This window comes from Rhinolophus hipposideros, assembly GCF_964194185.1.
Source record: "Rhinolophus hipposideros genome assembly, chromosome: 4".
Lineage (NCBI taxonomy): Eukaryota > Metazoa > Chordata > Mammalia > Chiroptera > Rhinolophidae > Rhinolophus > Rhinolophus hipposideros.
In genome coordinates, this window is record NC_138050.1 from 38,041,652 (window position 1) to 38,069,439 (window position 27,788).

A 27,788-nucleotide genomic window follows, 5' to 3' on the forward strand; every position below is an offset into this window, starting at 1 on the left:
TGAATTAATTTCATGTCCTATGTGAATTAATAATACCCATTTAACACTTTAGCTTATATCGTAAATGTGTTTCTGCTTTTTAGAAGTAAATAAACATAACAATACAAAGTGAAATATTCAGTATTCGGGGTCCAAGAAGTTTCAAGCAGATGCCAGTTTCTCCTTCTGGGAAGGTAAAGCCTCCCATTTCCCCTCAGCTACATCTGTTTTTACTTCCGTCCTTACTTTACTTCTGAAATCACAGATCCCATAAATGTTTCTATTTTTCAAATGACTTCTATGGTTGTCATAGTGGCCACACAGATACGGGAGAATAGAGATATTCAGTTTTTTGTGTATGTGATTTGGGTGTTTTGGTACCAAAACCTGTATTTGCTTTGACTTTTTCCTTCTGGTTGCTGCTGAGGGCTGGCGCACGAAATGATCTGCTTCCAATCCTAGCTTGAACAGGCAGTCTAATTATTACCTTGGTGTTTTCTGCCTCCCTCAGTGAAGGGCTCCACAGAATGAAAGATAAGAAGGAGAATAAATTAGACTTAAGAAAGGGATAAATTCGGTTTTAAAAATGCAAAATCACAGGTAACAATTGAGGTTTTGTTCCTTCCTTATAACTTGTAATGAAATGTTATGAACTGCAGATAAACTAGCCCTGCTGCTGACGTGGTTAGCACTCACCCACTTAATATTGATGGCAGGTATTTTTAAATGTAATGAACTATTAAGGTTAGTGTGATATTATGTTATAGCAATAAATATGTAGTTGGTCTTTGTCTCCTGGCTTCTGGCCAGAGCTCTCAAAACCTTTGTAAGTGATAAAGGTGCTAGGAGCATGTTTTGTTCTAACATGTGACCTTTGACCCCAGGTCCTGACACAGAGCTCCTAAATCCCTTGGAATTTCCTGGGTGATAGAAGTGTCTTTTGTTCTAATGAGGCAACTGCTGGTAGGCTCCTGGATAGCTTCAGGATGGGGGCTGGTTGCAAGAAAGACCAAGCCATGGTTGGAAGCTTGGAACTTTCAGCTCCACTTCCTATCTTCCAAGCAGGGAGGAGGGGTCAGAAATTGAGTTAATAATCAATCATGTTTATGTGACGAAATCTCCTTAAAGTTCCCTAGACTAGTGTCCAAAAGCTTTCAAGTTGGTGAACGCATCCACATGCTTGGAGAGTGGCACACCCTAATTCCATGCATACGGAAGCTCCTCTGCTTGGAGCCTTTCCAGAGCTCACCCTACGTATCTCTCTCTTTATCTTGCTGTTCATATGTATTTTTATTGTGCATATTCTATAGTATATAATAAACTGGTAAACGTAAGTAAGTGTTCCTGGAGTTCTGTGAGACGCTATAGCAAATTATTGGACTGAGGACAGAGTCATCGGAACCCCCAATTTGTAGCCAAGTCAGAAAGAAGCTTGTGTAACCTTGGGTGACCCACTACTTACAATTGGCATCTGAAGTGGGGGCAGTCTTGTGGGACTGAGTCTTTAACCTGTGGGATCTGTTGGTAACTCCAGGTAGATACTGTCAGAACTGAATTGAATTGTAGGACATCTGGCTGCTAGCAGACAATTGGTCCATGTGGGGGGAAAACCACACATCTGGTGTCAAAAGTGTTGTGAGTAGAGAATAGAAAGATAGTGCTTTTTCTTTCAATTAGTGAACTAATGGTTATCAGGGCCATTACCAGGTGATGTCTGGTTTTATATATGAACTACATGTCAATCCCTGAGTCAGAGATGCATACGGAAGTTTGTGAAGTTTTAGAGCCTCTAATAGAAATATCTGTCATTAATCATTTACCTGCACTTCCCACCAAATCGTTACTAAGAAACATCCCGTACCCCTGACCCCAGAACAGGTGCCTTTTTTTTTTTTTTTTTAATTTTTATTGGGGAAGGGGAACAGGACTTTATTGGAGAACAGTGTGTACTTCCAGGACGTTTTTCCAAGTCAAGTTGTTGTCCTTTCAATCTTAGTTGTGGAGGGTGCTGTTCAGCTTCAAGTTGTTGTCCTTTCAATCTTAGTTGTGGAGGGTGCTGTTCAGCTTCAAGTTGTTGTCCTTTCAATCTTAGTTGTGGAGGGTGCTGTTCAGCTTCAAGTTGTTGTCCTTTCAATCTTAGTTGTGGAGGGCGCAGCTCAGCTCCGGGTCCAGTTGCTGTTTTCTAGTTGCAGGGGGTGCAGCCCACTATCCCTTGTGAGAGTCGAACTGGCAACCTTGTGGTTGAGAGGATGCACTCCAACCAACTGAGCCATCTGGGAGCTCAGTGGCAGCTCAGCTCAAGGTGCCATGTTCAATCTTAGTTGCAGGGGGCAGAGCCCACCATCCCTTGTGGGACTCGAGGAATTGAACCGGCAACCTTGTGGTTGAGAGCCCACTGGCCCATGTGGGAATGAACCGGCAGCCTTCGGAGTTAGGAGCACGGAGCTCCAACCGCCTGAGCCACCGGGTCTGCCCCAGAACAGGTGCCTTTTAAATGATCTACACAGACATAGGTATAGATCAGGGGTGTCTAACCTGCGGCCCGCGGGCCAACTGCAGCCCATGATCCATTGTTAATTGGCCTGCAGCAAATTTCAAAAATATATTTAGTTTACTTAAATGAACCAGGTGAGGCAATACGTACTTCACCTTGAGTGAGTGGCCCGGCTGTTTGTGTATTTTACCGCAGGTAGCCCTTGGTGAAAAACGTTGAAAAAAGTTTGGACACCCCTGGTCCAGATCATTAGTAGTAATCGCTCTAGATGTTTCTGTAAAGCTGATTAATTAAAGGGTTGAATAAACATATACAACTTCCTACAGGATGGAGGATCTGTATATCTCTTATAAATAAATGGGCCTGATGATACTATAGAAGCCAGCAAGGAAAACAGACTTGCTTTGGGGGCTCCATTCAGTGACCAAATGCAAGGCCATTGGAACGCGACTGAATTCAAGAAAATTTCCATAAGCCAATGAACCATTTTCCCGTAACTGCTAAGGACTAGTGATAGTGAGTTGTACATGGGGCAGAGGTTTATCTCAATATTAACTTCATACTAATATCAATTTGCAAGTTTGTTTCAATTCGATGGGCTTCAAGTTTGAGAATAAGCACATTCTTGGTGTAGGATGTTTATCTTCCTTCCTAGAGTGATACTAATTTTGTTATCTCAAAAAAAAAAAAAAAAGGCGGACAGTTTCTGGAACATTTATCTATTTACTATGGCAAAGCCAGGAAATATGTCTATTGACATTCAAAATAAGAAACATATTTGTAGCTAGAAAAAAAACAATAAAAAAATAGTTTCCAAAATTGAATACCTTTCAAACGTTTACAGACTCTTTGTTTAATTTGAACCGCTGGCAACAGTTGGTCAAATGGCACAGCATTTTTTATTTTCCGTTGAGAAGCACAGACTGAGAGGAGCCAAAAGACTGAGAAATGTAAAACTGCTGTCATTTTTCCTAATTAAAGAGTAGGCTAGTCTGATTCAGAAAAGGGCCTGAATCAGAGAACGGTTTATAAGAAATGTAATTTAAGGCAGCTCTTGACGTGGATAGGAGAATCAAAATTAGAAGCCTTAGGGGGAAAAATTAATGAAATAAAGGCAAATCATTTATAACTCATTCATTATTTGCATATAAAGGCTATTACTGGGTTGGTTTCCAATTTTTTTTCTTTTTTGGGGGAAAAATGCATTTGCCTTAGCACTTAATAGACTAAACATATTCCATCTTTGAAAATCACTGGCAGTGTGGTCTGTGTCTGCAATTGGTGTCTGCAATGACACCAAATTCCAGATTAATAGAGTCCAAATTAATAAACTATGTTGGCTTTGCCTGTATCATGTAAGTTACAGATAAATCAGTCTGCTGATGTAGGGGGGATTTTTTTTTTTTTTCCGCATTCCCAGAAAAAGAATTTATAGCTGTATGATGAAATGATTGTATGTTTCTACTCTGGCCACCAGAGGTCTACTCACCACTGCAAATATTGCAGGCCTTGTTACTGAACCGTGAGCCACAGACAAGCAGTGTGAGCATCCGTCCTCCCTGGTAAGAAATACAGACCCTTCAGCACCTCCCAGCCCTACTGAATCAGAGGCTGCATTGTAAGGTCTCAGGACGATTTGTATATACAATACAGTTTGAGAAGCATTGCTCTAGGTTGTGGGAATAAATATGTTATGTTCCATATATGATCAGAAATTAAGAAACTTGAAAACTCGGCAGATTTTGCCATCCCGTTTCAAGCTTAGTCTTCTGTCTCCAGATGAGTTGTTTTTTTCATTAAAGCCTTATAACTCAAAAACTATTATTTTCTTAAAAACACTTGCCCTTAAAGTGTTCCTTTCATGACACTCTAATCAGACAGATGGTCATAGTCATGAATCCTTTTTATTTAGTATCTGATTTATAGATTTTTGGAGCTGAAAGAGCCCTTAAGTATTACCTAACACTAGTTTAAATTTTCTCATTTTACAGAAGAGACCCCCTGAACAGGGGATTTTTCAGAACAGCGTGATGATCTAAACGACATTTCCTTCCCCTCTACTCCCAAATCCAAGCGGCTTGCCTGTCAAGTGCCAGGACCTACAGGTGGTGTAAGTGAGGTCTTGGGCTCTTGGGACCCCCCCCCCCCCCCGCCCCAGCTTCTTCTTTGCAAAAGAAATGGTACTGAACTGGGTGAGCTCTGGAAAAGGGCAGGGATTGTGAATCAAGATGTGCAGACGCCTGGGGTGGCACTCTGTCTTTCTTGAATGTGTCAGGATTCCTTCAGGGACATAAAGGTTTCAACGAATCTTCCCTGCCATGGGTGCTGGGAGAGCCCAGAGTGATCTGAGAGCAAAGCTGCTTCAGAAGGGGACTGTCAGCCTCTATACCAGGCTCAGAGGAAGGGGACCTGAGAATTTTCTGATTTTTAGAGTAGTACCACCAAAAAAAAAAAAAAAAATAAGAAAGAAAAGAAAAAAGTCTGAACTCCAGTTGGCCAACTGAGAAAAATAATCATCTATCTAAAGGTGCCCAGAAGCCAAAGAGAGAACAAATAAATTACAACAATCAGATCACACACCCAGTGGAACAGACCTGCTGGGGCAGACGAATGGGTTCCTAAGTGAAAAATTAAAAAGTAGCACTTAAGAACAAAACTACAAAGTAGGAAATAAAAGAAAAAGACTTCTTAGAGCTTTTAAAAAACTTGACCAAATCAGTAGGTGAATCAAGAGGGTGGATGGAGATTGATGAGAACTGTAAAATAGCCTGGAAGATGGATGACCATCAGTGTCACAAATCTTAGAGCAGAAAACATGCAAAGAGATGAAAATCATGAGGGAAGAGGTGAAAGATTTGGAAAATGTTTGCAGGATACCCCTCATGTGGATAACACAATCTGAAAGAAGAAGGAAAACATGAAGTAGAAGACATAATTTTGAATAACTTGGGAGAAAAATTCCCTAAACCAAAGAAAGGCCTGAGTTTTCAGAGCAAAAAAAAGCTCAGAATTCTTGATGAGACACACGTCCTGGTAAAACAAATTTCCTGGCTTTTCCTTTTTTGACTGTCATTGGACTTGTTATCTGCCACACAGGAAGCTAGAGGACAGTAGATTCTTAATCTTCAGGCAATTGAAAGAAGCCCCAAAAATCCTATACTCGGCATGTACAGTTGTTTACCTGTTCAGGTGAAAGAAAGATATTCAAAAACGTGCTAATCAGAGACTAAATCATTGAGTACCTCATTTGAGGTAAACAGTTGTGAAAAAGACCTCTCCAAAGACAGAACTAGAACAGAGATTTCAAGATGGGGAAAGTTAAAGAAGGGAACAATTGGAGATGATAATTCATTCATTTTATAAATATGTCATTAAATCCTAATGGATAAAGCTGGAACATGTAATGGAAGTCCCACATGTGAACCCTGAAAAGAAAAAAACTACCAAATGTGAAGTGAAATTCAGTGTTCAACTATTTCAGCAAAACCTCAGAATTAAGAGTACAAGGGGAAGTAAAAACAGTCCAGAGTTTAATGGGGGGTGGGAGGGAGCAATAGTTGGGAAAAGGGAAGAAAGGGGAAAAATGGAAGAATTCTAGAGATTTCATGCCATTAGGTTGTGAGCAAAATGTGAAGAAATCAGAAGGGGGAGATCAATAGGGGAAATGGTGGATCTCAGTGGGAGAAATATCTTTGAAATAATAAGGCAATAGAGTCATTTGGTCTGATTTATAGAGCAGGAAAAAGCCAGGTCATTAATCAAATGGAATATGATGGCAGAACTTCTAAATTAACAAGATGAAAATGAAATGCATAGCAACTGATCAGATCAACAAAAATTTAAAAGGAACAACAATGTGAAGTAAAAGGGAAGGAATAGTTAGTGTTTCTTTTCTTCTGTATTATTTGGGTCGATTCAGACATTCTTTATCTGCCTTCTTAAATTGGATCTTTAACGCATATACTTTCATCTTTTAAAAAATGTAAATATTTAAGACTTTTTTTGCTGAGCACAGCTTTAACTACAATACACAAGAAGTACTGATATGTAGTATTTCCTTTACTTTGTAATTCTATGCATTTTCTAAGAAGTTAGGACATCTTTTAACCCATGGATTATTTATTTTTAATTCCCCATACCGTGGTTTCTGAGGGGTGTGGTGTGAGATTAATTTTTTAGTATTGGTGTCTAGTTTAATTGTGCTATGGTCAGAGACTGTCTATAGGAAATAGATTTTTAAAAATATATTTGTGATACTTCCTTTATAGCCCAAAATACAATTTGTAGATATAATTACCTTTCGATCAAGCTTCCTTTTTCTTGTGCTTGATCTGTCAGTTGCTAAAGCGGTCTATTGGAATTTTCCACTATCGTGATTGATTTATAATTTATAATTCTTCCAAATTTCGCTTTATATACATATTGAAGCTATTTTATTGAACCTATACAAATTGAGAATTGATATATGTTCCTAGTGAGTTGAAATTGGTATCAGTTATAGTAATCTTCATTATCATTAATGTCTCTTTCACTTATTATTAAAGTAGCTATCCTACTTTCATCTTTTTAGGATTTGCCTGGCATATTTTTTCTTCTTTTTTTTTTTATTCAAAGTTCTAAAATTTTAAGTTGATTTTTTGTAAATGGAATGTAACTGGATTTCTAAAAAGATCTAGTCTATCTTTATCTTTGAATTGGAGATATGAGTCCATTTATAGCTGATGTGCTTATTATTTTGTAGTTTCTAATTGTCCTCCCCCCACCTCCACAGGTTTTTCTTCCTCTTACTCTCTTCTTGCTTTCTTTTAGATTAAGTTTTTGTTCCATTCCTTAATATTTTCCTTCTGGTATTTTTAAGTGATACACTGTTTCCATTTTTCAGCATTGACCCAGAAAATATAACATACACATTTAATTTAACAAAATGAAAAGTTAATCAATAGCTTTACCCTCCTTCAAAAAAATATAAAAGCCTTAGTGGCTTTTCTTTTACTTACTTCTGACCTTGTGATAATTATTGTAGTTTATAACTAGAAATATGTATTTATTTCATACATATGGTTCTGGCAGAGCTCCTAAAAGCTTAGAATAATGTTGAGAGTGACAAAAGTGTCTCTTGTTATGTTAATGAGGTGACTTTTGGACATCACCTACGGATGGGGGCTGGTTGCCTTAAAAAAAAAGAAAAACATGATTAGAGGTTTGGAACTTTCAGTCCCACCCCCTGACTTCTAGGGAAGGGAGAGGCGCTGGAGGTTGGGTCACCTGCCAATGACCAATGATTTAGTCAATCATGTCTACGTGATAAGGCTTCTATAAAACCCAAGAGTCCAGGGCTGGCACACGGAAGGCTGCCGGTTCCATTCCCACATGGGCCAGCGGGCTCTCAAACACAAGGTTGCCGGTTCAACTTCTCGATTCCCGCAAGGGATGGTGGGCTGCGCCCCCTGCAAATAACAATGGCGACTGGACCTGGAGCTGAGCTGCGCCCTCCACAACTAAGATTGAAAGGACAACAACTTGACTTGGAAGAAAGTCCTGGAAGTACATAAAGTCCTGTTCCCCTTCCCCAATTAAATCTTAAAATAATAATTAAAAAAAACAGTATAGAAGTATAGACTTAAGAAAACCCCAAAAGTCCAGGATTGGGTTCCAAGAACTTCTGGGCTGATGAACACACGGAGGTTTGGGGAGAGTGGCGCACTGGGGAACGACACCCATCTGACTGTTCCTCAGTTACAGCCTTTTATAACAAGTTAGCAAAATGTTTCTCTGAGTTCTGTGAGCCTCTCTAGCAAATCAATCAAACCCAAGGAGTTTGATTTATTTGAACCCTTTCACTGCATTGATTTCAAATTTTTTTCTTCAAAATGTGTCAAAAATCCACAAAAAAAAAGTTGATATTTTGAGTATTTTATATATTTAACCATGACATTTTGAGCTGCTTTGTACATAAATGACATTATTTTTATTGTTTAAACCTTTTTATATGGTAATTTACCATTATATTACATTTTAGCAAAAAATACTCAAAACCTACTAAGTAGCATCAATTAGATTCAAGCATAGATAAATTAGAATCTAATGGCATTGATGACATAAAATCTTATTGCAGAATGTTACACAATATGGTATACAAAACATCTTTGCTGTTGATAGTGCAGGCCACAGGAAAACATATCTGAGCTTCCCAGCAAAAGTGTGAATCTCCAATTTATAGCCTGTTGCTCAGAAGCACAGGGAAAAACCAGGGCTTGCAACTGGTATCTGAAAGTGGGGCAAACTTGTGGGATAGAACCCTCAACCTGTGAGATCTGATGCTATTTCTGGGGATAGTGTCAGAATTGAGTTGAATCAGGACACCCAGCTGGTGTGCAAGCATTTCTTGTATGTGTGGAACACTCTTCCTGCTCTCCATTGGAACTGGTGATGAGAATCATTTAGACCCCATTAGACTGATGCAGGGAGAGCCAAAAGGAATAAAAGGCAGTGGAGAGTTTTTACTTGAATGGTAATGTCTTACAATGGTTTCATGCTCTCCAAGTCCAACTCTTTTCCCTACTGGAGCATTTCTGAGACTTTTCTGAAAAACTTCCCCAAGGATCAGCAAATATTGTCTGTAAAAGCCAGGTAGTAATTATATTAGAGTTTGTAGGCTATGCCATCTCTGTTGTAACTACTCAAATCTGCCGTGATAACGCCATATGACCATATGTGAAAGAATGGGTGCGGCTGTGTTTCAGTGAACCTGTATTTACAAAAACAGGTAGCGAGCCTACTGGCAATAGTTCGCCAATTCCTGATCTTTCCAGCCTTTGGCAGTTCCCATTTACCATTCCCATAGTCTGGGCAGACGGAATTTATTTTGTGGTTGCTCCCTCTCCCCTCTCAGGCCTTTGGAAAGAGCAGAGCACCTCCAGCTTCTCCTCTCCTCAAGCTGATGCTTTTCCAGAAGCCACTTGCACAGGTTCTAAAGAAAGTCTTCATTCCTTTTTTGCTGTTATGGACTCACCCGATCAGGTCTATGGGAAACATTGACAAATTTTTTGCTGCCCCAAAAAACTGAGCAGCCAGGCCCCATCCTAGCAATTTACTTCACTCTGCCATGAAGACAGCTAGCCAGGCAGTTCTGGACCTTAGATTCCTCGGGTATGAGTCAAATCCAAGTCCACCTCATCTATCTAGATGCCAGGATACAAGTTTTCTGAGTGGTCCTTTAAAGCCCCTGTCTCTGCTTGAAGTAAGAGGCAGGCATGGGAGGCGGGAAACTTGTAAGACACCAGCAGCCATCTCCAAATAAATAATCTCCACAAATCCCCTTCCACCCCCAACAAAGTGATCTCTTTTGAATCTTCGTGTAGATGAATCACCTAACAGGCTTTAGAATGTCCATAGGATAGTCTCTCCTAACTCACCGGAAACATGGCATCTATTGTCTCCATGCCTCAGACCAACCAAGACAGGAAGCGCCGGTTTCGCATTGTGTGGGTAAAGCACCCATCCCAAGACTGCTCAATAATGGTCAGTCAGTTCCCGTGTTTCTCTTCCCTCCATCTGAATTCCAGTCTCCCAGTGTGGTCATCTAGTTCCTTAACGGAAATTTTTACATTTTATGTGATGAGACCCTAAAAGGTGCCATGAACACACACAGCAAATTAACGCGTGCATGTTCACACTCTCCCACATCCCCCCATTGCAGATTTTAAATGAGGGGGGGAAGGGGGGCGGGCAGAAGGGAAGAGGACAGAACTGAGGGGAGAATGACAGGAAAGAGAATGACAGGACAGAGAAAGTGAGAGAATTGAGTGGAGGGCAGAAGAGCATTGTGAAGGGAGATATGGCGGCTGCTGCAATGAAGGCTTCGGTGAGCTTGATAGGGGAGCATATTTTAGGATATTTGCATGTGTACATGACACACGCATTTAAAACACTGAACCCTCCTTTCAAGAAAACCTATAAGAAATACTTATATTACTCTTTGAGATTTCTAGAATAGTCTGCTTCCCCTGCTCCTTTTTTTGTAATTGTTGGTGGAGAAGGTTGGCATCAGCAAGCAGAGACAGGCTTCAAGATGGCCCAGCTATATTCAGGCTGCACTCCAGGCTGTTTGATAACTGCCACTTGAGGCCACTGCCCAGGTATGTCTTATCAATCACAAAATCCTCAGGGAGGGTAACTCTTATGGTCCAATTTACCCAGCACAGTCCTTCCTATTGCCTCTTGTTCCAGTATAACAAGTAATACCCTCTTCTACTCTCCAAAGTGTCCAGGTTTGGGTGATATATTATATGGTCACTCTTCCTTTAAGAGACAGTTTTCAACTTTATTGCAGTGCTGCTCACTATTCCCAATTGTTTAAGATTAAACTGTTTTGTATTATGAAAAAATAGAAGTCATTAATTATTTCTATTGACAAAAGCAATCTGTGACTTAAAAAACAACTGTTCAGAAAGTAACACATTTCATCCTCACAGCCTCATAACTGAGTAGGAATTAATTAGCTTCTGTTGCAAAGGAAGCCACTGTGATGCTACATAAATGTGGCCCACGTGTTCCCAGGGCTTACCATCCTGAACATACCGAAACATCAGTAACCCAGGAAACCTCTTCTCCCCACACTTCTACACACAGTTTCCTGCACCAAGACCTCCTATCCCCCTTCATCCCAACCAAAATATTTCTGGGACTTTCTAAATAAGCAGCCTATCCACACCTCAACACATCTGCTTCATTCTTCATTGCTTAGTTTGTCTCCCTTTGCCCTGTCAGTTCCCTACAAAGGTACCTGAAGGAGCCACATTCTTGCTACAGGTGACTGAGTCACAAATAAGGCCCAATGGCTGTGCAAAGATGCCTTCTCTCAGTGCTCCGAAAGCGGCCCGTCCTCAAGGGGTCACAGCAGAGTTGGGCTCCACAGACAACTCAGGAAAGGCTGTCCGCTGACCACAGCTGGTCCCTGGGCCCTACGGCAGCATGCTTGTGCTTGGAGTCTTTCATTTTCTAAACCCTTAATCGTTATTTCTATTGGGTCTCCAATCAGGCTAAAGGGCTAGAATGGAAATTCCGTGTAGTCTTTATATTCTGTTTGTCTCCCCTTTGTACCTGCTTCTTTTGATCAAAACAAAGCTCCCAGTCACATCACTTCATGCACACAGATACTCGGGGAGACATGGGAATTTTTAGAAGTATCCAAAACCCAGTCCCATGCTATCACCTAGGGCTTTCTAACAATTATAAGTGAAAGTAGAATGACATGCCTGCTTAGGTCACAATTTGCCCATGGTACTAGCAATATTCCTGGAGTAATCGGAGCTGGGTCACTCTCCAGGGTATTAGAAGGAGTCCCTTCATGGGGGGAGAACTTTGATGTCAAGGCCACCAGGATACCTGTAATTCTAGATCTGCTATTGTAAGAAATCTGCTATTTCTGTGCTGTCCATCGACATACTTGAAAGATGTGAGAAAAGCTTTTGTCAATCATGGCACCTTGATTAGATCATGGTATTTGTAAACTGGAAAAAGAGAATGGACAAAAGATGCATTTTCTAAGCAAAGCTACCCTTTTTGCTTACATGATTGTTTTTCTTCCCTCACTCTTAACTAATGTTTTGGTTTGGGACAAGCTATTCATTTTGGACTCTATACTATTGGCTTATCTGTTTAGACCTCGATGTCAAACCCTTTTATCCCTACACTTTATAACAGGACAGAGGCTGTCTACAGCAGTGTGGGTGATAAAGGAACCCACCCCCTGCTCTGTGGTGTGTGTGGCAAGGTGCCTGGTTTGTAATCACTCAGTGCTCCATCTTCCTCTTCAAGGAGATGGAGTGGTAGGTCTTTTATCACTTCCTAGTTTCCTGCCACACACTATTCATCAAGGCAGGATAATTAACAGGATGTATACCAAGTTATGAGTAATACTCTTTCCCCAGAAGCACGTAATCTTTTATTTGGTTACTGTTGCCATATCATCAGCATTTCTTAATCAGAGCAAGAGGTCTGCCTAGCAGAAGAGCTGACCTTTGTGCAGGAATGAAGTTGCAACAAAGGTTACCACTTTAATTCCACTTACAGAAAATTTAGGATTTTGGAGAATCAAAGAAAGCCAGTGGAGTTTAAATAGTTCTGAATGCTTAGTGACACCCCCACGGTTAAAAATACAGCTTTACATAAGCTATACACATGCAAACCATGTGTGTTATCCAAATCCATTCCCTCCTCGGTAAATGAAGGGGTTATATACAACACATGTGCCTTCTCTCCACCCAACAATTTGCTATGCACGCAAGCATTATGAACTCGGAAATTATTAATTCTAGAAAATGTAACAATCAGTGGCTGTCACTTAACTGTGTTTATGTACACCAATATTTGGATTTACCCTGCGAACACTATACAAATATTTAAAAAATTATTTTCTCTCATCTGTAAATAAACTAGGAGAGTGACCGCTCTGCTGGTGCACGGTGACATGAAAACATTTCCAGCTGCGCCGGGTCTGGCCAACGGGTGTGCTGTTGCTTGCTGCTCCTCAGCATGCTTGAACGTTCCCTGTTACATTCCTCCATTCCCAATCCTATGTCTAAGCCTGCTTCTTCAGTATGTAACTTCATAGTCATACATTTTGGAGTTTTGCTGCTCTTGATCTAGTTCTTTGGAGAAAAGCAGCAATTGAGAGAGAGAGAGGGAGAGAGAGAGAGAGAGGTTCCTGTTTATTCCCTTTATCTTTATTACCATCTATTTCTTTCCTTTTCCCTATTTCTCTATCCTTGCTATCTTTTTAAAACTATTAGAAAATGATTTTATTAAATTTAAATACATGAAAAAAATGTATATTATAGTTCACTACTTATGCAAAAATACTTAATCATTAGCCGGCTGGTGGGACTGAACAATATCTCCCTGCATTATTTTCTCCTCTGCCCTGAGACTTTCTATCACCATTTGGGGTACAGCATAGGGTGATGCAAGGAGCCCCAGAATTGGTCTTAGAAAACCAAAGTTTGAGTTCCTGTTGAGCTATTACTAGCTTTGATTTCCCCAGTTCATTAGTGCTATATAATTTAAGGTATATGCAAATGTACATATACATGCACACAGACATAGATATACACTCATATTTCTATGTAATCATATAATCACTATAAACTTCATTATTTTCTGTTGCTTGATTCCGTTTAAATTGCTAGACTCATCTTGCCCAAAATTTTACACAACTGAAGTTGATTTTTTGAGGGTATAGTAATAATATATTTCATTTTGCTTTCAAACAAATAAGCAACATTAGGAAACGCAGGTTTATTCTATGTATAAACATGTGTTCTCTGTGCAGGGGATGTCAGATGTCTGCTAACTCTCTGTTGTGTAAAGAGATCATCTCTAAATCCCTTGAGTGGCTGTTTAGCTAAAGTTTAGAGTCTCTTAATCTTATATTTGATGCTAAACGAAATAGGCCCTTAGGGAAGAATTAAGAACAAGTCAGACAGCATAAAATTCTTATTTTGTTAAAGCTGAATAGTATTTGTTGCATTAAATATAGGGTGGGCCAGCCCAGTGGCTCAGGTGGTTGGAGCACCATGCTCCTAACACCGAGGTTGTAGGTTCTATTCCCACATGGGCCAGTGAGCTGTTCTGTGACACAGCTATATTCACTTGACTTACACTGTTACTCTACTTATCATCTGCTCAAAATAAGATTCAGGCATGTATCCATGAGGCTGGACCAGGAGACAGATCTGACAGATAAGCACAGCCATCCTTTTCCTGGATCACTCATTCTTTTGTCTTGTGAGAAGCAAGTTGGCCTGCCCCACTACCCATTTACATATGTGTGTGTTTTTCTTATTCTGGAGTCATTTTGGTTTTCATGTAAATAGACTGTGACTTGCCCAGGCCATGTCTGAGTCCCAAAGTTGGATGTACTTCAGGCTCCAGCTGACATGGCGTTCCATATATGGCAACCCTCCCTGGTGGGAACAGGAAGTGAATGAGGGGAGTTGTTCCCCAACCCCTTATGTAAACTTACTCTTTGAGAACTTCTGTTATAATATATGTAGACTGTTAATTCTTATCCATTGCATATAGCCATTTTTTAAAATTCTTTAGTTTCTTCACTTCTCTGTGCTTCAGTCTTCTCATCTATAAAGCGGGGATAATAATAGTATTCAACTTACAGGGCTTCCATGAAGCGTAAATGAGTTAACAAATCTTTCATTCTTAGAAATCGGCTTGTATAGTGACTGCTATGTTAGTATTAGCTGTTATTGTTTTTTTCTGGCTTTTGCTAATTCATTTGGTCATATCCTGTATTTCATCCGCTAACTTAGTGGTTTTCGCAGGTGACCTAAGTTTGTTTTTCCCTTTCTCTTTTATTTTTGTCCTCTTACTTCCTGTCTGAGGCTTTTCGTTTGAAACATTCTTCCTGCTTTTGTTTAGCACTTGCTAGGATCCCCAATATGGTTGACTCCTCATTTATTTACTTGCTAATCTCATTCAGTTTTTCCTTCCCACCCTAGGCAAAATGGGAGAGTCTGTGGTGCTTACTAGTCAAAGCAGGGACAAGCAGGATTTGTGACACGTGAGGCAGGATCCAGGTGAGAGGGATGTATTAATAAATCATCCCAGAGGCGGAGAGGGCTGAGAGGAAAGTGTTTTGTGCTCCCCCACAGCCTGCTTCAAGTTCAGGGACTATAGGAGCCTTGAAGGAGAGTCAGGAAATGGAAGTTACAGCCCTGCCCCTACTCATCCTCTACCCCTGTGGCTTCAACAAACTCAGGGCACCCCCAGCTCTCCAAATGCAACGTACTCCGCAGGCCTGTGTGCATTTGTTCCTTCTTCCTGGAATGAGCACCACTGCTCTTTGGGGGGAGACCTTTTATGACCCAGCTCATAGCATGGTCCTAACTATCCTCTGAGAAGCCTTCCCCCTCCCCCATCTCTCTAACAGGGCCCTATTCTTTTTCCCCCCTGTTCTTTCCTCTTGCCACCAGCACAGAACTTACCAGGGGGTCCTGGTGATGACATGCTTATTTCTCTAATCTGATGGTGAGCCCCTGGTGAGCTGGGACTTTGTCCCCCCAGGCCTATTGAATAGTTTGGCACACAGTAAAACCACTCATGGTGGTGATGTGACGGACTGAATGACAGAAGAGGGAGGATAATGAGATGAGTTGATGAGAAGTGAAATTTTTCATGTGTAAAGAATGAGGGGTTGTTGGAAGTAGAACTCCCTGTAAGTCCAGGATAGTAAAGTGAGATACCTCCATGTTGTAAGCAGTGAATGCGAACAGTGCGGGGAGGAAATTGTTAGCAAGGAGTCAGTACCCTCCCTCCTGTGAATGAGGCACTTGACTGGATCTTACCCTGAGAACTGCCATCTGTCTGGCTGGGTCAGCTGGGGCTCCTACACCTAACCTCCATGGCGGACATCAAGGTCATGGCTCTCCATTCACCCCTTCCTGACCATGCAATTGGCATTGTCTCCAAGGAGAGTGAGAGACGCTGAGAACACAGCAGGGTCCAAACATATAAAACATATACTGTGAGTGTCAGAGGCCAGCAAAACCAGCTGACCACGCCACCTGCCAAGGGCTTTTTTCCTAATCTCCAGACACTGTCCTTCGTTCTCTGCCCTGCTCACAGCAATGGCTTTCGAGTCCTTTGGAACCTGGGGCTCTCAGCTCTATGTTCCAAGCAGCCTACTTGCTCCAGCTGCAGGTTTCAGGCCTCTGAGCCTCACCCTGGCCTGGAACCTCAAGTCCCTGGTGGTGACCCTGTGTCAGTAAGGCAGGGCACCTCTGTGGAAAGTACTTTTTTAAAAGTCATAGGCTGTGTTCCACATTTACTGTCATTACAGTCTTCTCCCAGCTGCCAGATCCCATCTTTGGAAGTGCTGAGCCCATCAGTGTGTCATTTCTGAGTCAGTAATTTGATCTGAGTTGCAATGCATTCTGTTCAGAAAATGTGACAGCAAGTTTGGGGTAGAGAGCTCTGGAAGGTGGTGCCAGTGCGGAGCTCCCATTTCTCAGCTCAGTGAGTATTTCTTGATTCCCTACTATGTGCCAGGGGCAAGGCACCACCTCCCCGTGTCCTCATGGACTCTTCCTTCCTCATGGAAGTGGCTGATGGAGGCAAGCAGCTTCTTCCCACTTATTCCCAAGAGCTTGGTAGAGCCCACCTACCCAAGGGGCAACCAAAAGTTTCGATTTGCTCAAAGAAGCAAATGCGTGGGACTCGATGGATGGAAGCTGTCCTCCCAAGAGCTGAGGACAGGGACTATTCTCTGATGGGGGTGGAGAGCCAAGCCACCTTCCTTCCTTTTTCACCCTCAGTGTGCAGTTTTGCTCTAGGTAGGGCTCCTCTCACCCTGTGACTCACTACTCTTGACAGAGAGGGTGTGTTACCTAGAAGCATTCCAGTGGGTTGACCTCAGAAGTCAGCCCTGACCCCGCCCCAGTCTGCCAGGGCACTCAGGGTACTAGTTCATGACCACAGCAGCTTCCTGCCTCCCTCACACACTCTTTCTGCAAGTAGGCAACTTTCCTGGGAACTTGGCAAGTAACACCTTCTCAGAGACCTTTGTTCTTCCACTCTAAGGGAGGGTTGTACAGAGCAGCACGATAAAACATTTCTCAGAGGGGTCCATGGACCAGCAAGAGATCACCAGAACAGCGCTCTGGGGGTTCCGTTCCACAGCTGGGGTCATTTGTGGAACAATGGGAAATATTCTTAGTCACAAGGTAAACAGAGGCTGTTGAGGGACCCTCTTCACCGAGGCTGGGGAGAATACCAGAAAGGCAAAGTGTGGCTGTGGGGAAGGGGTGCATCTGAAGAGGTCTGGAGGGGACCCGCTGGGCAATTCCTATGGATGGGCAACTCTCAGGGCAGCATTTTAACACAGGGAAATATCTCTGTACTAAGAGAAGCTCCATCTTCATGAGTCTATGTGGAAAATCCTAGTACAGGTCTGAAAACAGAGCAATGGAAAAGATTAGAGTGGGTCAAAGATATAATTAGGTCTACTGATTCTGACGAAACTTTGAAAGAAAACTAAAAATTCAGGCCATCACTTGGCCTCTGAGTCATTGTGTAACCAGATGATGTGGTGACTTTGATATCCTCCAGTTTCCTTCTTTTAAAAAATGGAGCTAATGTTATCTCCTGCCATCTCCCCCAAATACAGAAGGAACATAAGCACTTAGACAGTGGAGGCACTATAGCCAAAAACCACTAGTGTTCAGTTATGCCAAAGCAGGACTGGGAATGACTTGATAAATGACAGGGAAAAACCAGGTGTGGTAGTGAAATTTCTCTCCAGGTTTTAGCTACTGGGTTAGGGTTTCAGGTCTGAAGCTCTGCTTAGAAATGTGGGCAGAGTCAGAAAAGAAATGCAGTGTCCCCTGAGGGCTGGCCAGCTAGACAGGGCAGATGGCTCATTCCCTATGAATGACCCGCGCAATTCCTATGGATGGGGCAACACTCAGAGCACTAATAGAAGCTGAAAATCAAGAGAGAGCCAAAGAAGGTGAGAGAGAAAGATAGTGTGAGAAGAAGAAAGAAGAAAAGAACCAATGTCTAGGGTAGAGGGTCTCGCTGTCAGGAGAACACTAATGTTAAAATTCAAAAAAGTGTCTCCTACAGTGAGCCACTCAACCATCTTGAGAAAGCCTTAACTCCTTGGAGAAATGTTTCCGCTAAACACAAACACTATGCTAGATATTCCGAAGGAATGGTGGTGAGACAGGGACAGGATAGAGGCTCTACTTAGTCACCTTAATTGCTAGCAGTGGCAGTAGAGGATCCTAATCATTCATGTTTTAAATAACTTTAATCATAAGTTAAAAGAATGATTGTATCCAGTCATTAAGAGTTTATCTTGTCCCTCGCCATTTGCCCAAGACAAGGGCCTGAAAACACCCACAAAACACAGAAAAGGCCCACTCAGATGCCATCCCAAGACCACCAACCACATGAGGGCTCCAGTCAACACAAAGAAGCAGATTCTAACTCTAATCAGTTTCCCTCTGACTGGAGTCCCCCTGTGAGCCAGGAAGGGCTTAGCCTTTGTACGTGGTCCTCAGCTGGCTCTGGCTCGTGGTTAAAAAGAATCGTGGTGTCCAGTCCCCGTTTAGGTTGCAGTGAGCCAGTTGTCTAAGGAGACAAACCTTAACGTACTTCCAGACTGTCTATATGAAGAATTATAGTGGGTTAAGTCTTCACAGGAAACATACATGCCTGAATTGCCAAGTGAAATGTCAAGGTAGGGTGCTGGGGTTGCATTTACAATAAGGTTCTCTAACATCTGCGAAAGGGCAGAAACCTTCACTGCTAAAAAGACAGAAGCAGCAGTGGTTTTCGTTGTTGTTGTTGTTGTTTTTAAAGGAAAATAGCCTTCGGAGAACCACAAAACTGGAAAAGACATTACAGATTGTCCTCTAATGTAACCCCTGAGCTAAATTTTTCACCTAAAGGTTTTAGATGGATGATGCTAAAAAAACAAAAACAAAAACATATTTACAAGTGATTACAAATAGTGAGGTGGTCTTGAGAGGCGGAAAAATAAAAGCTGTCGTTTTAATCAAGTTTAAAGGAATTCCAAGTAAGTCTTTATACGTGAGCAAAAATCTGGCTCATGGTCTGGAATCAGTCCTGGACACTCGTAATACCTTCCATTCCTGCCACAGTCTGCCAGTCCTGGCTCTCCACCTCACCGACTCCCCTTACCTTGTGCCCAGGAGTCCTTACCTCTGGAGAGCTACCTGGAAGAGCAGGGGCCACAGAGAGGCCAATGGTAATGAAAGCAACAACAACAAAAGCCAAAGACCCTTCTCCACACACATTGCCCTACTGGAGACATGGCACAGGAATTCTGAGGGAAATAAAGGAGGATCTTAAGATGTGAAGGCCAATAAGATGAAACCTTTGTTAGGAGGGTAAATGAATTTTATGGAAAATCATTTGCAATATGAACCAAGAGATTGAAAATGTTCGTGTTGCCTCAATGATTCTCTCCTAAAGAACTCATCAGAAATGCACCCACCCACACATAAAACATGTAACATTAAAAAGGGAAAAGATTGATTAGGCCACGTCATGCAGAGGAACTGGAAATCATATACTGTAGGTCAGTATGTATAATGGTACAATGACTGTCGAAAACTATTTGGCAGGTCCTAAAAAGTAAAACTCACATCTACCCTGTGACCCAGTCATTCCACTCCTAGGTATTTACCCAAGAGGAAAGAAAGTATCCATCCATATGAAACCTTATGCATGAGTGTTCTTAGCAGCAGTTTTATAAAACTAGAAACAACTCAAAAACACCCTAAAAGGTGATGCAGCCACACAATGGAAATCTGCTCAACAATCAAAAGGAATAAACTACTGATATGCGTAACAACATCGATTAATCTCAAAATGATTAATGCTGAATGAAAAGGATACTTGGTCTATGATTCCACTTTGATATAATTCTAGAAAAATGCAAATTAGTGTATAATAAGAAAGCATATCGATGGCTACTTGGGGATGGGCTAGGCATGTGATGTGTGGGGAGAAGCAGGAGGGAGGGATTACAATGGGCCACAAGGACAATTTGGGGAGTGATGAATACGTTCATTATCTTGACTGTGGCATGATTTCATGGGTGTAGACATACGAGTATGTCAAAACGTACCAAATCTGAAATTTAAATGCATGCAGCTTATTACATATCAACTATACCTTAAAATAGCTGTTAAAAACACGGCCTTTTCACTCTTGTCTATTGTGCCTGTAATTGTCCTTCAAAGTTCACCTCCAATAGCACTTCTGAGATCTTTCCTGGTTTCTCCCCTCTCCCACTTCATAAGGCAAAATTAGCTCCTTCCGCCTCTGTAGTCTCTTTGTACGTTAGCTCACATCTCCACTGTCGTTCACATTTATGGCACTCTAGTGATTTCTTTGTTGCCTTTTCTCTTTAGCTACACTGGGAGCCATTCCTGTTTGTAGTCAAGTCAACATTAAGATACTTAGGAATATATAACAATAACATCCTAAAGATTGCATGACCTGTCCCGTGAGCACTTATGCAGAAAGGTACTACAGAAACTGAATAAATAAATCATAAAGAAATGATTAAAGCTGTTGTTGGCAAGCAACTCACCATGACATAAATCCATAATGCCTGGCAAAAGCAGAGGGAGACACGTGGTTTAATTATCATAATACGTAATAAAGGAAAAATTGGGACTAGAGAACTTGTCTTGGACTTGACTTTTGTGTAATTATCTTCAAATATGTCTCCCCTTCAGACTGCTTTGTATGATTAAAACATTGATTAGAAATAAAAAGTTAAAAAACCCTTCATTATTTTTTAACACTTCATTTTTTATTTTTTTAAAATTTGAGTCCAGTCTAAAAGCTAGAGAAACTATTTTAGGTTTCCAGTTACTGTCTAGGACTTGGAGAAGGAATATTGTCAACCCAAGATCATAATTTTCCTTCATTACACTTTTGGGTATTCTTGGAAAAGCCTATTAACCTGCTCACCTTCAATTATACCATTTTTCAATCTAATCAGCTAAAGGTCAAAAGACAGAGCTAGATAACTCCACCTCTCCACAGGGGTCAAGCTCTTGGACTTCAGTTTTCTCACCTTTTTAAAAAAAATTTTATTGGGGAATATTGGGGAACAGTGTGTTTCTCCAGGGCTCATCAGCTCTAAGTCATTGTCCTTCAATCTAGTCATGGAGGGCGCAGCTCAGCTCCAAGTCCAGTTGCTGTTTTCAATCTTTAGTTGCAGGGGGCACAGCCCACCATCCTATGCAGGAATTGAACCGGCAACCTTATTGAGAGCTTGGGCTCTAACCAACTGAGCCATCTGGCTAACCCTCCTGCAGCTCAGCTGCAGCTCGTTGTCTTCAATCTAGTTGTGGAGGGCGCAGCTCACTGGCCCACATGGGAATCGAACCAGCAACCCTGTTGTTCAGAGCTCGCGCTCTAACCAACTGAGCCATCCAGATGCCTCAGTTTTCTCATCTTTTAAAAGGGGACAGTAGGACTTGTTATCTCTGAATCACAACATGAAAATACTTTTAAAACATCAAGCATGACCAAGCAGTTCTACTCCCAGGTATATAACTAAAAGAGATGAAACACATGTGTCCACAAAAACATTGTCACATGAATGCTCCCGGAAGCTTTATTCATAACAGCGAAAGAATGAAAACAACCCAATGTCCATCAATTGATGAGTGGACAGTGTGGGGACAAAACCCCAAAAAGCAGTTTCCAGGCTCTCGGCCTCACATAGAAAGGTGCTGGCTCGGGTAGTAAATGGCCATCAACTGTGATCAGATGCCAGCAGCTGTGGCTAGTTGGCCGTCAGCTGTAACCCGTAGGCAATTGGCCACTAATATAACTGCTGTGGCTACGCTAGCAAAAAAGGAATAGGAATGGGGGCTAGCAAGAAGATGGTGGCTGGCAAGTGCAGACTGCTGTTAGGCAGATTATGCAGATCCTGCTTCCTGTGTCTCCAGCCCAGCGGCCAGCGAGAATATGTTGGTTTGACTTCCCTATCTATGGCTTCGTGGGTGTTCCTTTTTGGCCTTACCGTGTCCTGCATTCTTGGGCAGGGAGTGGGAGCTGAGACCCTGCACGACAGACAGACACAATATAATATATACACACAATGGAATATTATTTGGTACTAAAAATAAATGAAGTACTGATACATGTTATGGCATGCATGAACTTTGAAAATATGCTGATGAAAAAGACAGTCATAAAGAGCATATGTTGTATGGTTCCATTTATATGAAATGTCTAGAATAGGCAAAACTATAAAGACAGAAAGTAGATTAGATGTTGCTGGGGTCCGGGGGAAATGGGGGGCTGGGAAGTGATGGATACAAAACTCTGTGACGATACCAGAGCCATTGAATTGTACACTATACATGGGTGGATTGTATGGGATATGAATTATACCTCAATAAAGTTGTTTAGAAAGTAAGGCTTTCATATGATCATTGAGTATTATGCATAAAGATTGGTGGTCTGGAGCTATAAAAGGTGTGCAGCAGCACTTCTCAAAATTTAAATACAAATCACTTGGGATCTTGTTAAAATGCAGATTCTGGTTCAGTAGGTCCTGGGTGGGGCCTGAGATTCTGCATTTCTAAGAAGCTTGCAGAGCTTGTAGATGCTGCTGGCTTGTGGACCATGTTTTGAGGGATGTAAAGTGAATAGAGGATAGTCTTTATCCCTTGAAGAAATTGCACAAGAATTGTTGAAACACGGCACCAAATAATATTGATTAAGAAAAAGACATGCTTTAGAAAGGTGTGTATGCACGTTGCAAGGATTATTCAAGTTCCAGCACTTAGAGCTCTGTAAAAAAATGACCATAACTTCTTCCCAGACCTGTCTCAATACTAACTAATTTTGGCCACCGTATCCTGACTAGCCCGATCTTAAGCCAATAACCCCTTCTTTGCTTCTGTCACTTACACGTGTAAAAGTCACAGGACGTGGTCGTGCCTTTGTTCTGCAGTTGTTTTTTACCCACATGGCTACCCTGTTCCTTACTAAAGATGCTGGAGAGGTGGTTGACAACTGAGAGTAAGAGATTTACCTGAGTTTAAAAGTGACTTAGGAAAGCTTTCTGAGATTATCATAGCTCTTAGTAGCTGAGCATGCTACCAATTTGTATTAATCAAAAACAGCAATGACTGAGGAAATTGTGTAGGCCTCAGGACATCAAACAGTGATCACATTACAGCCCAGTGATTGAAAGAGAGAAAACATGACTTTGCACTCTAGAATGCTGACAAGTCACAGGTTTCATTGACTTTTAAATGCAGATGACTTTCCTGAGATCTGTGGATGTAAGAGAGAGTTAAATAAGAAGACTTGTACGTTTCTATATCTTATGATTTTACCAAAAGCTGGGTGTTACCAACTCAGAAGCTTATGATAGAGGTTTTATAACCTCTGTGGCATACCTAGCAGCCTCAGCTGGAGATCTTCAGTTCTCCTATTGTCTAAACTTCCTCCGACCTTTCTGGGTGATGGGAGGCTGGGAAAAACAGGGTGCCTGCAAACCCGCCTGCTGCAGCCAGGAAGTGTCCGCAGCAGTCTGTCCCTGCCTCCAGATGCGGAGAATGTGGTCGTTCTCAGCCAAAGCAAACACTTCCCCATCTGGGAGGCCCACGGAGTGACAAGCAGCTTTTGATGTAGACATCAGTCCCCCAGGGAGCTATTTGTTTGGGGGATGAGGGAGGGAGGGAAGAAGCTTGTCCGCCAAGAGGCTGGGCTATCATATTTTTGTTTCCTGCAATGCAAACTTCGTGGCTTTGGGCAGAAGCAATTACCCTGGTCCTTCAAAAGGAAAGTTGCTTCTGCAACCAGATTCTTCCAGGCAGAGCCCTGAGCATGCCTTTATTAGGGTTGATGAAATAATCTGCTGAGGATTTAGCTCACTTTCACAGACCATTCTGACCGGACATGGAGAGAAACCAGGCAGAGGTCTGAACTCCCAACGAGGTGGCTATCAGGGACACTGGGATAGGTTTATGAGGTTTATGGGTCTTTTATCCCTCTGAAAACTGAGAAATTATTTTGGAAATTTGAATTCCTGCTGTAAAAACATAACAACGAGAAGCAGATCATAAGCAAGGCACCCTTGGGCCACTGCCGAGAAATAGAAGTGTGTCTTAAAGCCGATCCAAATTTGGGGAACCCCAGAGAGCAGAACCCTACACAATGAAAATTTTCACTCCAGAGTATTCCTTTAAAATCACTGAGAAACATTCCAATGATTTGTAAATTTATGTACACTTATTCAGGTGATTCTCATCAAATTTCCTCTTAAGTTGTACCTAAGCATTGAAAAAACATGTATCTCTTGTATAGGGAGTCGCATGACCGTCTCTATTGCGAGGTGCTTAGTAAATGCGCCGCCTGTGGACCCGCTCAGCTACCAATGTGTCCGGGATGCCTGGCAGCACCGAACCCCTCCATGTTGAGCCCCATTTCAGAGGTTTCATTGCTGGGAATACTGGGACATTCTTATTATGCACCTGGGGTGTCCCACCAAACTGGCATCTCAATAACACTCAGCCTTAAGGAGACAAAAATCTCACAATACAGAGTGAAAACTAAGCAGCTTGGGAAGCTGAATATTCTTGCTCCCTTTCTGCCCAGGGAGCCTCAGATTGGTGCAGAAAACGGAATGTGGTGTTTTATCGTGGTCAGGCAAAGAAACTGTACTGCTCTCTGTCCAGCTGTTTTGCTTGGGGCTGAGCACCAGGCTGACAAGACTGAGAGAGGGGGGTTACCTCTGGAAGGTGACCATGGAGTCACAGCAGTTTCAATGCAGGCATCTTTCTTGGAGGGCCAGAAGCAGAGCTTAGTACAGGGCCTGGCACGGGTTAACGGGGCAGACGCCTTGGATGTCCCTCACATGCCCATCTGATAAGCCCCTGAGGCCTCAGGGAGGTGAGGGCTGGCAGCTTGGCTTGCGTTAAGCAGATGATCCAAGAGAGAATGTTTTTTCTCTGGGGTACTGCAGGGTGCACTGTCACTCTGGAAATGCATTTAGGGCAATTCAATTGAAAATGGATCCAATACAATTTATGTGCCTCTGTTACTACGTACCTCATCGCTACACATTTCAGAGAGACAGATAGTGTTTGTGTGACATGCCTAAGAAAACATAAAATGTTCGTTCAAATTTAACTTCTGAGGTTAATAATTGAGCCCTGTGCAGTCTGTATTCCAGTGGAAGCCACTCAGTAGTATAGGAAACTACACAATAGCTTTGGTGTATAAGACGGAGGCCTTGGGAATCTCTGTGTGAAAGCAATAGCACCCTTCTTCAGAAACAATGGTTGTGGTTGTGCTGTGGAGCAGAGCACGCTGGCTTTGAATACAGACAACGAGGTTCCAGTCTGAATCCTGTCATTCTCACCAGTCCTACGGACTACCTTGGCAAGTCACTTAGTCTCTGAGGCTCATTGTCTTGCTCTGTACTTGGGGATGTTGTATGACCTTAGAGAACCGACGTGAGATAAGGCATATGAGAATGTTTTGCCAACTGTAAAGCTCTAGTTGATTTATGGGGCATCATTTTTCCTCAGCAGTGGTTGCAGTCATCAATTGTAACCCACGCATCTTCATAAATGGCAACAACACTTTTATTAAGCACATTCTGTATAAAATACAAAGGGCTAGGGAATCAAAAACAAAGCAGTTTCAGACATGGTCGCTGCCCTCAAGTGGCTCAGGCTACTTAGTGAGAAAGACTATATTGCATCACCACTCTTATTATATAGTAAGGTAAAAAATAGTACCTGCTTCCCCAAGAGTGACCTAGTAATAAGTCAAGAGGCCTTGGTCAAAGATGAGCCAGGTCTGAGCGAGCGCAGAGGAGAAAGGAACACTAGCTTTCACAAGCGGGCTAAGACAGCCAGGATGGGGCTGGGTCCCCAGGAAACAGTTGAGCACATGTGGTACCAGGGTGCTTACTGGAGAATGGAAGGCATTGCAGCCAGACACCAGTCCTAGATTTATATACTTCATCTATCCATTCACCTTTGCAGTCCTTAATTTTCTCCTAAAATGTTGATCACCTATCCTGATTCCTACATATGTCAGAGAAATGTTGTAAGAGGGTAAAATGATATTTCAAATACCAGGACTTTAAGTCTTTTGGAACAGGGAAGTCAGGTAAACAAGGAGGCTATTATTATGTCATACACAGTTTTTCAGTGGTTTCATTAGACACCAAACTAAAAACTTCTGTTTATGCAACCCAGGGAGTCTATGAATGAAAGGGGTGCTCATATTAAGGAGTTTCTTTTTTGGTTCTCAGAACACGGGGTACGTGAGTGAAAAATTAGACAAGGGACCTGGGTTATATGGCCAGTTTCTGTTTGCTAAACACTGTGGTCCATTTACAGACACACAGACATGAAACAGCCAAATTGCAGCCATTCCCAAGGCGTGTGGCATTCTCTTAAGAACATCGCTCCAGGAATATTAAGCGCCTCTCTCCTAAATCCTTTCTCTCCCTTCATAGTAATTTTAGAGGTACCACAAAGGCGAAATTTCAGACCTTCCAGGACCTGGGCCTGGGAAGGTGATAATCCCACGGCTTTAGTTCACCGCTTGGAGAGCAGCTCCCAGAGGTCTGCATGCGCCCTAGCGAAAACCCTTTTGTAGGAGCCCTTGTGAGCTGGGTACTGTTTAGAAATGGTTAGCCTCCCCAAAGGACAGCATAGCTGCAATCCCCCTGTAACAATGCCTTTGGTTTTCTTCTTTCTAAAACTTTTTCTGATGGGCTGTTGCCTTTTCATAGTTGAAACAAAGGGGGCTGTCCAGTGATAAGCGAAGGACCAGCGGCTGGCACTGGCTGGGCCTGTCTGCAGGATGCGGGCTGCAATCAAATGTGTGACTCATAGCTGGGAGGAGGCTGCCAAGCCCAGCTGCAGGCGTCCAGTTAGCACTGGCTGAGAGAGCAGTCTCTGCTCTGTGGCCTGTGTGTCTTCTGTGCTGGATACATAGCTCCCACCCCCTCTTCTCTGCCCCAACCCTTGTCTCTGCGTGGAACTGTTCCACTGGACTACACATCCAGTGAAACCCTTCATTCTATCCGTATTCAATCAGGTACTTGAAACAGTGCATGACTCATGTTGGACTCAGCCAAGACCAACAGCATCAGGCTTCTTTTGTTTAAGCGTTAACTGTAAGTTCCATAAACGATTTCAATGAGTGGACTCCTTGTTGCTTACATGGCAGCTCTCTAAAGTCAGGGAAAGAAATGACCACACTGGAGCCACAGGAAAGCCAAGTCACAGAGCAGCACAATCTCTTTCTTTCTTAAACACTCTTTCTGGAAGATCATCTGGAAGTACTTTCCTTTGCAACCTGGCCATGGTCACCAGGTTGGGTTTGCTGTGAGGGACTGGTGTATAGTTTATCAAAGAAGTGTTGGGTTCCAAATACGAGGACAAGCAGCATCATCGCTCCAGAGATGAGGAAGGGCCTGAAGATGAATTTCCTCGTGTAACTCAGGGACCTGCTGCCAACACGGGCTGTGGTTTGGGGCAAGCCTCAGGATTTCCATCTGGGAAGAAAAACAGTTCATATCTCCTAATGGAAATAAAATGGGCTGTCCTAAGAACCAAGGAACAATACCAGTGAGAGATCATTAAAAGTTGGATGAATTAATTTATTAATGAGTTAATAAATTAGTGAGTTTTGGATACTACAGGGGATGGGCGAGAGCAGGGTGGAAAGGATGGAGGAATGGAGACAGGGTGTGGGGGAATGATAC